Raw genomic sequence first — 13,569 nt, forward strand, 5'->3', positions numbered from 1 at the left:
GAGACATGAGTGGGACATGAGTGGGGGCCTGCTGGCAGGTGCCCCACAGTGCTGGGGGTGGGGGTGCAGGGGGACATGAGTTGGACATGAGTGGGGGCCTGGTGGAGGGTGCCCTGCACTGCTGGGGGGTGGGAGTGCTGGGAGACATGTGTGGGGCCTGGTGGAGGGTGCCCTGCACTGCTGGGGTGGGGGTGCTGGGAGAAATGTGAGGGGGCCTGGTGGAGGGTGCCCCTGCACTGCTGGGGGTGGGGGTTCAGGGGGACATGATTTGGACATGAGTGGGGCCTGCTGGCAGGTGCCCCTGACTGGTGGGGGGTGGGGGTGCAGGGAGACAGGAGTGGGGGCCTGGTGGAGGGTGCCCTGCACTGCTGGGGGTGGGGGTGCAGTGGGACATGAGTTGGACATGAGTGGGGCCTGGTGGAGGGTGCCCTGCACTGCTGGGGGGTGGGGGTGCAGGGAGACAGGAGTTGGGGCCTGCTGGCAGGTGCCCCTGACTGGTGGGGGATGGGGGTGCAAGAAGACAGGAGTGGGGGCCTGGTGGAGGGTGCCCTGCACTGCTGGGGGGTGGGGGTGCAGGGGGCATGTGTGGGACATGAGTGGGGGCCTGCTGGCAGGTGCCCCGCAGTGCTGGGGGGTGGGGGTGCAGGGGGACATGAGTTGGACATGAGTGGGGCCTGGTGGAGGGTGCCCTGCACTGCTGGGGGTGGGGGTGCAGGGAGACATGAGTGGGACATGAGTGGGGGCCTGCTAGCAGGTGCCCCTGACTGGTGGGGGTGGGGGTGCAGGGAGACAGGAGTGGGGGCCTGGTGGAGGGTGCCCTGCACTGGTGGGGGGTGGGGGTGCAGGGAGACAGGAGTGAGGGCCTGGTGGAGGGTGCCCTGCACTGCTGGGGGGTGGGGGTGCAGAGGGACATGAGTTGGACATGAGTGGGGGCCTGGTGGAGGGTGCCCTGCACTGCTGTGGGGTGGGGGTGCTGGGAGACATGTGTGGGGGCCTGGTGGAGGGTGCCCCTGCACTGCTGGGGGGTGGGGGTGCAGGGGGACATGAGTTGGACATGAGTGGGGCCTGGTGGAGGGTGCCCTACACTGCTGGAGGGTGGGGTGCAGGGAGACAGGAGTGGGGGCCTGGTGGAGGGGTGCCCTGCACTGCTGGGGGGTGGGGGTGCAGGGGGACATGAGTTGGACATGAGTGGGGCCTGGTGGAGGGTGCCCTGCCACTGCTGGGGGGTGGGGGTGCAGGGAGACATGAGTGGGACATGAGTGAGGGCGTGCTGGCAGGTGGCCCACAGTGCTGGGGGGTGGGGGTGCAGGGGGACATGAGTTGGATATGAGTGGGGGCCTGGTGGAGGGTGCCCTGCACTGCTGGGGGGTGGGGGTGCTGGGAGACATGTGTGGGGGCCTGGTGGAGGGTGCCCTGAACTGCTGGGTGGTGGGGGTGCTGGGAGACATGTGTGGGGGCCTGGTGGAGGGTGCCCCTGCACTGCTGGGGGGTGGGAGTGCAGGGGGACATGAGTTGGACATGAGTGGGGGCCTGCTGGCAGGTGCCCCACAGTGCTGGGGGGTGGGGGTGCAGGGAGACAAGAGTGGGGGCCTGTTGGAGGGTGCCCTGCACTGCTGCGGGGTGGGGGTGCAGGGAGACAGGAGTGGGGCCTGCTGGCAGGTACCCCTGACTGGTGGGGGGTGGGGGTGCAGGGGGACAGGAGTGGGGGCCTGGTGGAGGGTGCCCTGCACTGCTGGGGGGTGGGGGTGCAGGGAGACAGGAGTTGGGCCTGCTGGCAGGTGCCCCTGACTGGTGGGGGATGGGGGTGCAGGAAGACATGTGTGGGAGCCTGGTGGAGGGTGCCCCTGCACTGCTGGGGGGTGGGGGTGCAGGGGGACATGAGTTGGACATGAGTGGTGCCTGGTGGAGGGTGCCCTGCACTGCTGGGGGTTGGGGTGCAAGGAGACAGAAGTGTGGGCCTGGTGGAGTGTGCCCTGCACTGCTGGGGGTGGGGGTGCAGGGGGACATGAGTTGGACATGAGTGGGGCCTGGTGGAGGGTGCCCTGCACTGCTGGGGGGTGGGGGTGCAGGGAGACAGGAGTGGGGCCTGCTGGCAGGTGCCCCTCACTGGTGGGGGTGGGGGTGCAGGGAGACAGGAGTGGGGGCCTGGTGGAGGGTACCCTGCACTGCTGGGGGGTGGGTGTGCAGGGGGACATGAGTTGGACATGAGTGGGGCCTGGTGGAGGGTGCCCTGCACTGCTGGGGGATGGGGGTGCAGGGAGACATGAGTGAGACATGAGTGGGGGCCTGCTGGCTGGTGCCCCACAGTGCTGGGGGGTGGGGGGTGCAGGGGGACATGAGTTGGACATGAGTGGGGGCCTGGTGGAGGGTGCCCTGCACTGCTGGGGGGTGGGGGTGCTGGGAGACATGTGTGGGGGCCTGGTGGAGGGTGCCCTGCACTGCTGGGGTGGGGGTGCTGGGAGACATGTGAGGGGGCCTGGTGGAGGGTGCCCCTGCACTGCTGGGGGTGGGGGTTCAGGGGGACATGATTTGGACATGAGTGGGGCCTGCTGGCAGGCGCCCCTGACTGGTGGGGGGTGGGGGTGCAGGGAGACAGGAGTGGGGGCCTGGTGGAGGGTGCCCTGCACTGCTGGGGGTGGGGGTGCAGGGGGACATGAGTTGGACATGAGTGGGGGCCTGGTGGAGGGTACCCTGCACTGCTGGGGGGGTGGGGCTGCAGGGAGACAGGAGTTGGGGCCTGCTGGCAGGTGCCCCTGACTGGTGGGGGATGGGGGTGCAGGAAGACAGGAGTGTGGGCCTGGTGGAGGGTGCCCCACAGTGCTGGGGGGTGGGGGTGCAGGGGGACATGAGTTGGACATGAGTGGGGGCCTGGTGGAGGGTGCCCTGCACTGCTGGGGGGTGGGGGTGCAGGGAGACAGGAGTGGGGGCCTGGTGGAGGGTGCCCCACAGTGCTGGGGGGTGGGGGTGCAGGGGGACATGAGTTGGACATGAGTGGGGGCCTGGTGGAGGGTGCCCTGCACTGCTGGGGGGTGGGGGTGCAGGGAGACAGGAGTGGGGGCCTGGTGGAGGGTGGCCTGCACTGCTGGGGGGTGGGGGTGCAGGGAGACAGGAGTGGGGGCCTGGTGGAGGCTGCCCTGCACTGCTGGGGTGGGGGTGCAGGGGGACATGAGTTGGACATGAGTGGGGGCCTGGTGGAGGGTGCCCTGCACTGCTGGGGTGCAGGGAGAGAGGAGTTGGGGCCTGCTGGCAGGTGCCCCAGACTGGTGGGGGGTGGGGGTGCAGGGAGACAGGAGTGGGGGCCTGGTGGAGGGTGCCCTGCATTGCTGGTGGGTGGGGGGTGCAGGGGGGCATGAGTGGGACATGAGTGGGGGCCTGCTGGCAGGTACCCCGCAGTGCTGGGGGGTGGGGGTGCAGGGGGACATGAGTTGGACATGAGTGAGGGCCTGGTGGAGGGTGCCCTGCACTGCTGGGGGGTGGGGGTGCTGGGAGACATGTGTGGAGGCCTGGTGGAGGGTGCCCTGCACTGCTGGGGGGTGCAGGGAAACAGGAGTGGGGGCCTGATGGCAGGTGCCCCTGACTGGTGGGGGTGCAGGGATTCAGGAGTGGGGGGCCTGCTGGCAGGTGTCCCTGACTGGTGGGGGTGCAGGGAGATAGGAGTGGGGGCCTGGTGGAGGGTGCCCTGCACTGGTGGGGGGTGGGGGTGCAGGGAGAAAGGAGTGGGGGCCTGGTGGAGGGTGCCCTGCACTGCTGGGGGGTGGGGGTGCAGGAGGACATGAGTTGGACATGAGTGGGGCCTGGTGGAGGGTGCCCTGCACTGCTGGGGGGTGGGGGTGCAGGGAGACATGAGTGGGACATGAGTGGGGACCTGCTGGCAGGTGCCCCTGACTGGTGGGGGGTGGGGGTGCAGGGAGACAGGAGTGGGGGCCTGGTGGAGGGTGCCCTGCACTGGTGGGGGTGGGGGTGCAGGGAGACAGGAGTGGGGGCCTGGTGGAGGGTGCCCTGCACAGCTGGGGGGTGGGGGTGCAGGGGGACATGAGTTGGACATGAGTCGGGGCCTGGTGGAGGGTGCCCTGCACTGCTGGGAGGTGGGGGTGCTGGGAGACATGTGTGGGGGCCTGGTGGAGGGTGCCCCTGCACTGCTGGGGGGTGGGGGTGCAGGGGGACATGAGTTGGACATGAGTGGGGCCTGGTGGAGGGTGCCCTGCACTGCTGGGGGGTGGGGTGCAGGGAGACAGGAGTGGGGGCCTGGTGGAGGGTGCCCTGCACTGGTGGGGGTGGGGGTGCAGGGAGACAGGAGTGGGGGCCTGGTGGAGGGTGCCCTGCACTGGTGGGGGTGGGGGTGCAGGGAGACAGGAGTGGGGGCCTGGTGGAGGGTGCCCTGCACAGCTGGGGGGTGGGGGTGCAGGGGGACATGAGTTGGACATGAGTCGGGGCCTGGTGGAGGGTGCCCTGCACTGCTGGGGGGTGGGGGTGCTGGGAGACATGTGTGGGGGGCCTGGTGGAGGGTGCCCCTGCACTGCTGGGGGGTGGGGGTGCAGGGGGACATGAGTTGGACATGAGTGGGGCCTGGTGGAGGGTGCCCTGCACTGCTGGGGGGTGGGGGTGCAGGGAGACATGAGTGGGACATGAGTGGGGGCGTGCTGGCAGGTGCCCCACAGTGCTGGGAGGTGGGGGTGCAGGGGGACATGAGTTGGACATGAGTGGGGGCCTGGTGGAGGGTGCCCTGCACTGCTGGGGGGTGGGGGTGCTGGGGAGACATGTGTGGGGGCCTGGTGGAGGGTGCCCTGCACTGCTGGGTGGTGGGGGTGCTGGGAGACATGTGTGGGGGCCTGGTGGAGGGTGCTCCTGCACTGCTGGGGGGTGGGGGTGCAGGGGGACATGAGTTGGACATGAGTGGGCCTGGTGGAGGGTGCCATGCACTGCTGGGGGTTGGGGTGCAGGAGACAGAAGTGGGGGCCTGGTGGAGTGTGCCCTGCACTGCTGGGGGTTGGGGGTGCAGGGGGACATGAGTTGGACATGAGTGGGGCCTGGTGGAGGGTGCCCTGCACTGCTGGGGGGTGGGGGTGCAGGGAGACAGGAGTGGGGGCCTGCTGGCAGGTGCCCCTCACTGGTGGGGGTTGGGGGGTGCAGGGAGACAGGAGTGGGGGCCTGGTGGAGGGTACCCTGCACTGCTGGGGGGTGGGTGTGCAGGGGGACATGAGTTGGACATGAGTGGGGCCTGGTGGAGGGTGCCCTGCACTGCTGGGGGGTGGGGGTGCAGGGAGACATGAGTGGGACATGAGTGGGAGCCTGCTGGCAGGTGCCCCACAGTGCTGGGGGGGTGGGGGTGCAGGGGGACATGAGTTGGACATGAGTGGGGGCCTGGTGGAGGGTGCCCCTGCACTGATGGGGGGTGGGGGTGCTGGGAGACATGTGTGGGGGCCTGGTGGAGGGTGCCCTGCACTGCTGGGGTGGGGGTGCTGGGAGACATGTGAGGGGGCCTGGTGGAGGGTGCCCCTGCACTGCTGGGGGTGGGGGTTCAGGGGGACATGATTTGGACATGAGTGGGGCCTGCTGGCAGGTGCCCCTGACTGGTGGGGGGTGGGGGTGCAGGGAGACAGGAGTGGGGGCCTGGTGGAGGGTGAACTGCACTGCTGGGGGTGGGGGTGCAGGGGGACATGAGTTGGACATGAGTGGGGGCCTGGTGGAGGGTGCCCTGCACTGCTGGGGGGTGGGGGTGCAGGGAGACAAGAGTTGGGGCCTGCTGGCAGGTGCCCCTGACTGGTGGGGGGTGGGGGTGCAGGAAGACAGGAGTGGGGGCCTGGTGGAGGGTGCCCTGCACTGCTGGGGGGTGGGGGTGCAGGGGGACATGAGTGGGACATGAGTGGGGGCCTGCTGGCAGGTGCCCCGCAGTGCTGGTGAGTGGGGGTGCAGGGGGACATGAGTTGGACATGAGTGGGGGCCTGGTGGAGGGTGCCCTGCACTGCTGGGGGGTGGGGGTGCTGGGAGACATGTGTGGGGGCCTGGTGGAGGGTGCACTGCACTGCTGGGGGGTGGGGGTGCAGGGAGACAGGAGTGGGGGCCTGCTTGCAGGTGCCCCTGACTGTGGGGGGTGGGGGTGCAGAGAGACAGGAGTGGGGGCCTGATGGAGGGTGCCCTGCACTGCTGGGGGGTGGGGGTGCAGGGAGACATGAGTGGGACATGAGTGGAGGCCTGCTGGCAGGTGCCCCACAGTGCTGGGGGGTGGGGGTGCAGGGGGACATGAGTGGGGGCCTGGTGGAGGGTGCCCCTGGATGCAGGGGGGTGGGGGTGCAGGGGGACATGAGTTGGACATGAGTGGGGCCTGGTGGAGGGTGCCCTGCACTGCTGGGGGGTGGGGGTGCAGGGAGACATGAGTTGGACATGAGTGGGGGCCTGCTGGCAGGTGCCCCTGACTGGTGGGGGGTGGGGGTGCAGGGAGACAGGAGTGGGGGCCTATTGGAGGGTGCCCTGCACTGCTGTGGGGTAGGGGTGCAGGGGGACATGAGTTGGACATGAGTGGGGCCTGGCGGAGGGTGCCCTGCACTGCTGGGGGGTGGGGGTGCAGGGAGACAGGAGTGGGGGCCTGCTGGCAGGTGCCCCTGACTGGTGGGGGGTAGGGGTGCAGGGAGACAGGAGTGGGGGCCTGCTGGCAGGTGCCCTGACTGGTGGGGGGTGGGGGTGCAGGGAGACAGGAGTGGGGGCCTGGTGGAGGGTGCCCTGCACTGCTGGGGGGTGGGGGTGCAGGGAGACATGAGTTGGACATTAGTGGGGGCCTGGTGGTGGGTGCACCACAGTGCTGGGGGGTGGGGGTGCAGGGAGACAGGAGTGGGGGTCTGGTGGAGGGTGCCCTGCACTGCTGCGGGGTGGGGGTGCAGGGAGACAGGAGTGGGGCCTGCTGGCAGGTACCCCTGACTGGTGGGGGGTGGGGGTGCAGGGGGACAGGAGTGGGGGCCTGGTGGAGGGTGCCCTGCACTGCTGGGGGGTGGGGGTGCTGGGAGACATGTGTGGGGGCCTGGTGGAGGGTGCCCTGAACTGCTGGGTGTGGGGGTGCTGGGAGACATGTGTGGGGGCCTGGTGGAGGGTGCCCCTGCACTGCTGGGGGGTAGGGGTGCAGGGGGACATGAGTTGGACATGAGTGGGGCCTGGTGGAGGGTGCCCTGCACTGCTGGGGGTTGGGGTGCAAGGAGACAGAAGTGTGGGCCTGGTGGAGTGTGCCCTGCACTGCTGGGGGTGGGGGTGCAGGGGGACATGAGTTGGACATGAGTGGGGCCTGGTGGAGGGTGCCCTGCACTGCTGGGGGGTGGGGGTGCAGGGAGACAGGAGTGGGGGCCTGCTGGCAGGTGCCCCTCACTGGTGGGGGGTGGGGGTGCAGGGAGACAGGAGTGGGGGCCTGGTGGAGGGTACCCTGCACTGCTGGGGGGTGGGTGTGCAGGGGGACATGAGTTGGACATGAGTGGGGCCTGGTGGAGGTTGCCCTGCACTGCTGGGGGGTGGGGGTGCAGGGGGACATGAGTTGGACATGAGTGGGGGCCTGGTGGAGGGTGCCCTGCACTGCTGGGGGGTGGGGGTGCGGGGAGACATGTGTGGGGGCCTGGTGGAGGGTGCCCCTGCACTGCTGGGGGGTGGGGGTGCAGGGTGACATGAGTTGGACATGAGTGGGGCCTGGTGGAGGGTGCCCTGCACTGCTGGGGGGTGGGGTGCAGGGAGACAGGAGTGGGGGCATGGTGGAGGGTGCCCTGCACTGCTGGGGGGTGGGGGTGCAGGGAGACATGAGTGGGACATGAGTGGGGGCGTGCTGGCAGGTGCCGCACAGTGCTGGGGGTGGGGGTGCAGGGGGACATGAGTTGGACATGAGTGGGGGCCTGGTGGAGGGTGCCCTGCACTGCTGGGGGGTGGGGGTGCTGGGAGACATGTGTGGGGGCCTGGTGGAGGGTGCCCTGCACTGCTGGGTGGTGGGGGTGCTGGGAGACGTTTGTGGGGGCCTGGTGGAGGGTGCCCCTGCACTGCTGGGGGGTGGGGGTGCAGGGGGACATGAGTTGGACATGAGTGGGGCCTGGTGGAGGGTGCCCTGCACTGCTTGGGGTTGGGGTGCAGGGAGACATAAGTGGGGGCCTGGTGGAGTGTGCCCTGCACTGCTGGGGGGTGAGGGTGCAGGGGGACATGAGTTGGACATGAGTGGGGCCTGGTGGAGGGTGCCCTGCACTGCTGGGGGGTGGGGGTGCAGGGAGACAGGAGTGGGGGCCTGCTGGCAGGTGCCCCACACTGGTGGGGGGTGGGGGTGCAGGGAGACAGGAGTGGGGGCCTGGTGGAGGATACCCTGCACTGCTGGGGGGTGGGTGTGCAGGGGGACATGAGTTGGACATGAGTGGGGCCTGGTGGAGGGTGCCCTGCACTGCTGGGGGGTGGGGGTGCAGGGAGACATGAGTGGGACATGAGTGGGGGCCTGCTGGCAGGTGCCCCACAGTGCTGGGGGTGGGGGTGCAGGGGGACATGAGTTGGACATGAGTGGGGGCCTGGTGGAGGGTGCCCTGCACTGCTGGGGGGTGGGAGTGCTGGGAGACATGTGTGGGGGCCTGGTGGAGGGTGCCCTGCACTGCTGGGGTGGGGGTGCTGGGAGAAATGTGAGGGGGCCTGGTGGAGGGTGCCCCTGCACTGCTGGGGGTGGGGGTTCAGGGGGACATGATTTGGACATGAGTGGGGCCTGCTGGCAGGTGCCCCTGACTGGTGGGGGGTGGGGGTGCAGGGAGACAGGAGTGGGGGCCTGGTGGAGGGTGCCCTGCACTGCTGGGGGTGGGGGTGCAGTGGGACATGAGTTGGACATGAGTGGGGGCCTGGTGGAGGGTGCCCTGCACTGCTGGGGGGTGGGGGTGCAGGGAGACAGGAGTTGGGGCCTGCTGGCAGGTGCCCCTGACTGGTGGGGGATGGGGGTGCAAGAAGACAGGAGTGGGGGCCTGGTGGAGGGTGCCCTGCACTGCTGGGGGGTGGGGGTGCAGGGGGCATGTGTGGGACATGAGTGGGGGCCTGCTGGCAGGTGCCCCGCAGTGCTGGGGGGTGGGGGTGCAGGGGGACATGAGTTGGACATGAGTGGGGCCTGGTGGAGGGTGCCCTGCACTGCTGGGGGTGGGGGTGCAGGGAGACATGAGTGGGACATGAGTGGGGGCCTGCTGGCAGGTGCCCCTGACTGGTGGGGGTGGGGGTGCAGGGAGACAGGAGTGGGGGCCTGGTGGAGGGTGCCCTGCACTGGTGGGGGGTGGGGGTGCAGGGAGACAGGAGTGAGGGCCTGGTGGAGGGTGCCCTGCACTGCTGGGGGGTGGGGGTGCAGAGGGACATGAGTTGGACATGAGTGGGGGCCTGGTGGAGGGTGCCCTGCACTGCTGTGGGGTGGGGGTGCTGGGAGACATGTGTGGGGGCCTGGTGGAGGGTGCCCCTGCACTGCTGGGGGGTGGGGGTGCAGGGGGACATGAGTTGGACATGAGTGGGGCCTGGTGGAGGGTGCCCTACACTGCTGGAGGGTGGGGTGCAGGGAGACAGGAGTGGGGGCCTGGTGGAGGGTGCCCTGCACTGCTGGGGGGTGGGGGTGCAGGGGGACATGAGTTGGACATGAGTGGGGCCTGGTGGAGGGTGCCCTGCACTGCTGGGGGGTGGGGGTGCAGGGAGACATGAGTGGGACATGAGTGGGGGCGTGCTGGCAGGTGGCCCACAGTGCTGGGTGGTGGGGGTGCAGGGGGACATGAGTTGGACATGAGTGCGGGCCTGGTGGAGGGTGCCCTGCACTGCTGGGGGGTGGGGGTGCTGGGAGACATGTGTGGGGGCCTGGTGGAGGGTGCCCTGAACTGCTGGGTGGTGGGGGTGCTGGGAGACATGTGTGGGGGCCTGGTGGAGGGTGCCCCTGCACTGCTGGGGGGTGGGAGTGCAGGGGGACATGAGTTGGACATGAGTGGGGCCTGGTGGAGGGTGCCATGCACTGCTGGGGGTTGGGGTGCAGGGAGACAGAAGTGGGGGCCTGGTGGAGTGTGCCCTGCACTGCTGGGGGTTGGGGGTGCAGGGGGACATGAGTTGGACATGAGTGGGGCCTGGTGGAGGGTGCCCTGCACTGCTGGGGGATGGGGGTGCAGGGAGACAGGAGTGGGGGCCTGCTGGCAGGTGCCCCTCACTGGTGGGGGTTGGGGGTGCAGGGAGACAGGAGTGAGGGCCTGGTGGAGGGTACCCTGCACTGCTGGGGGGTGGGTGTGCAGGGGGACATGAGTTGGACATGAGTGGGGCCTGGTGGAGGGTGCCCTGCACTGCTGGGGGGTGGGGGTGCAGGGAGACATGAGTGGGACATGAGTGGGAGCCTGCTGGCAGGTGCCCCACAGTGCTGGGGGGTGGGGGTGCAGGGGGACATGAGTTGGACATGAGTGGGGGCCTGGTGGAGGGTGCCCTGCACTGATGGGGGGTGGGGGTGCTGGGAGACATGTGTGGGGGCCTGGTGGAGGGTGCCCTGCACTGCTGGGGTGGGGGTGCTGGGAGACATGTGAGGGGGCCTGGTGGAGGGTGCCCCTGCACTGCTGGGGGTGGGGGTTCAGGGGGACATGATTTGGACATGAGTGGGGCCTGCTGGCAGGTGCCCCTGACTGGTGGGGGGTGGGGGTGCAGGGAGACAGGAGTGGGGGCCTGGTGGAGGGTGCCCTGCACTGCTGGGGGTGGGGGTGCAGGGGGACATGAGTTGGACATGAGTGGGGCCTGGTGGAGGGTGCCCTGCACTGCTGGGGGGTGGGGGTGCAGGGAGACAGGAGTGGGGGCCTGCTGGCAGGTGCCCCACACTGGTGGGGGGTGGGGGTGCAGGGAGACAGGAGTGGGGGCCTGGTGGAGGATACCCTGCACTGCTGGGGGGTGGGTGTGCAGGGGGACATGAGTTGGACATGAGTGGGGCCTGGTGGAGGGTGCCCTGCACTGCTGGGGGGTGGGGGTGCAGGGAGACATGAGTGGGACATGAGTGGGGGCCTGCTGGCAGGTGCCCCACAGTGCTGGGGGTGGGGGTGCAGGGGGACATGAGTTGGACATGAGTGGGGGCCTGGTGGAGGGTGCCCTGCACTGCTGGGGGGTGGGAGTGCTGGGAGACATGTGTGGGGGCCTGGTGGAGGGTGCCCTGCACTGCTGGGGTGGGGGTGCTGGGAGAAATGTGAGGGGGCCTGGTGGAGGGTGCCCCTGCACTGCTGGGGGTGGGGGTTCAGGGGGACATGATTTGGACATGAGTGGGGCCTGCTGGCAGGTGCCCCTGACTGGTGGGGGGTGGGGGTGCAGGGAGACAGGAGTGGGGGCCTGGTGGAGGGTGCCCTGCACTGCTGGGGGTGGGGGTGCAGTGGAACATGAGTTGGACATGAGTGGGGGCCTGGTGGAGGGTGCCCTGCACTGCTGGGGGGTGGGGGTGCAGGGAGACAGGAGTTGGGGCCTGCTGGCAGGTGCCCCTGACTGGTGGGGGATGGGGGTGCAAGAAGACAGGAGTGGGGGCCTGGTGGAGGGTGCCCTGCACTGCTGGGGGGTGGGGGTGCAGGGGGCATGTGTGGGACATGAGTGGGGGCCTGCTGGCAGGTGCCCCGCAGTGCTGGGGGGTGGGGGTGCAGGGGGACATGAGTTGGACATGAGTGGGGCCTGGTGGAGGGTGCCCTGCACTGCTGGGGGTGGGGGTGCAGGGAGACATGAGTGGGACATGAGTGGGGGCCTGCTGGCAGGTGCCCCTGACTGGTGGGGGTGGGGGTGCAGGGAGACAGGAGTGGGGGCCTGGTGGAGGGTGCCCTGCACTGGTGGGGGGTGGGGGTGCAGGGAGACAGGAGTGAGGGCCTGGTGGAGGGTGCCCTGCACTGCTGGGGGGTGGGGGTGCAGAGGGACATGAGTTGGACATGAGTGGGGGCCTGGTGGAGGGTGCCCTGCACTGCTGTGGGGTGGGGGTGCTGGGAGACATGTGTGGGGGCCTGGTGGAGGGTGCCCCTGCACTGCTGGGGGGTGGGGGTGCAGGGGGACATGAGTTGGACATGAGTGGGGCCTGGTGGAGGGTGCCCTACACTGCTGGAGGGTGGGGTGCAGGGAGACAGGAGTGGGGGCCTGGTGGAGGGTGCCCTGCACTGCTGGGGGGTGGGGGTGCAGGGGGACATGAGTTGGACATGAGTGGGGCCTGGTGGAGGGTGCCCTGCACTGCTGGGGGGTGGGGGTGCAGGGAGACATGAGTGGGACATGAGTGGGGGCGTGATGGCAGGTGGCCCACAGTGCTGGGTGGTGGGGGTGCAGGGGGACATGAGTTGGACATGAGTGCGGGCCTGGTGGAGGGTGCCCTGCACTGCTGGGGGGTGGGGGTGCTGGGAGACATGTGTGGGGGCCTGGTGGAGGGTGCCCTGAACTGCTGGGTGGTGGGGGTGCTGGGAGACATGTGTGGGGGCCTGGTGGAGGGTGCCCCTGCACTGCTGGGGGGTGGGAGTGCAGGGGGACATGAGTTGGACATGAGTGGGGCCTGGTGGAGGGTGCCATGCACTGCTGGGGGTTGGGGTGCAGGGAGACAGAAGTGGGGGCCTGGTGGAGTGTGCCCTGCACTGCTGGGGGTTGGGGGTGCAGGGGGACATGAGTTGGACATGAGTGGGGCCTGGTGGAGGGTGCCCTGCACTGCTGGGGGGTGGGGGTGCAGGGAGACAGGAGTGGGGGCCTGCTGGCAGGTGCCCCTCACTGGTGGGGGTTGGGGGTGCAGGGAGACAGGAGTGAGGGCCTGGTGGAGGGTACCCTGCACTGCTGGGGGGTGGGTGTGCAGGGGGACATGAGTTGGACATGAGTGGGGCCTGGTGGAGGGTGCCCTGCACTGCTGGGGGGTGGGGGTGCAGGGAGACATGAGTGGGACATGAGTGGGAGCCTGCTGGCAGGTGCCCCACAGTGCTGGGGGGTGGGGGTGCAGGGGGACATGAGTTGGACATGAGTGGGGGCCTGGTGGAGGGTGCCCTGCACTGATGGGGGGTGGGGGTGCTGGGAGACATGTGTGGGGGCCTGGTGGAGGGTGCCCTGCACTGCTGGGGTGGGGGTGCTGGGAGACATGTGAGGGGGCCTGGTGGAGGGTGCCCCTGCACTGCTGGGGGTGGGGGTTCAGGGGGACATGATTTGGACATGAGTGGGGCCTGCTGGCAGGTGCCCCTGACTGGTGGGGGGTGGGGGTGCAGGGAGACATGAGTGGGGGCCTGGTGGAGGGTGCCCTGCACTGCTGGGGGTGGGGGTGCAGGGGGACATGAGTTGGACATGAGTGGGGGCCTGGTGGAGGGTGCCCTGCACTGCTGGGGGGTGGGGGTGCAGGGAGACAGGAGTTGGGGCCTGCTGGCAGGTGCCCCTGACTGGTGGGGGATGGGGGTGCAGGAAGACAGGAGTGGGGGCCTGGTGGAGGGTGCCCTGCACTGCTGGGGGGTGGGGGTGCAGGGGGACATGAGTGGGACATGAGTGGGGGCCTGCTGGCAGGTGCCCCGCAGTGCTGGTGGGTGGGGGTGCAGGGGGACATGAGTTGGACATGAGTGGGGGCCTGGTGGAGGGTGCCCTGCACTGCTGGGGGGTGGGGGTGCTGGG

This window comes from Ambystoma mexicanum, chromosome 9 (genome assembly GCF_040938575.1).
Source record: "Ambystoma mexicanum isolate Mex_15411 chromosome 9, UKY_AmexF1_1, whole genome shotgun sequence".
NCBI lineage: Eukaryota > Metazoa > Chordata > Amphibia > Caudata > Ambystomatidae > Ambystoma > Ambystoma mexicanum.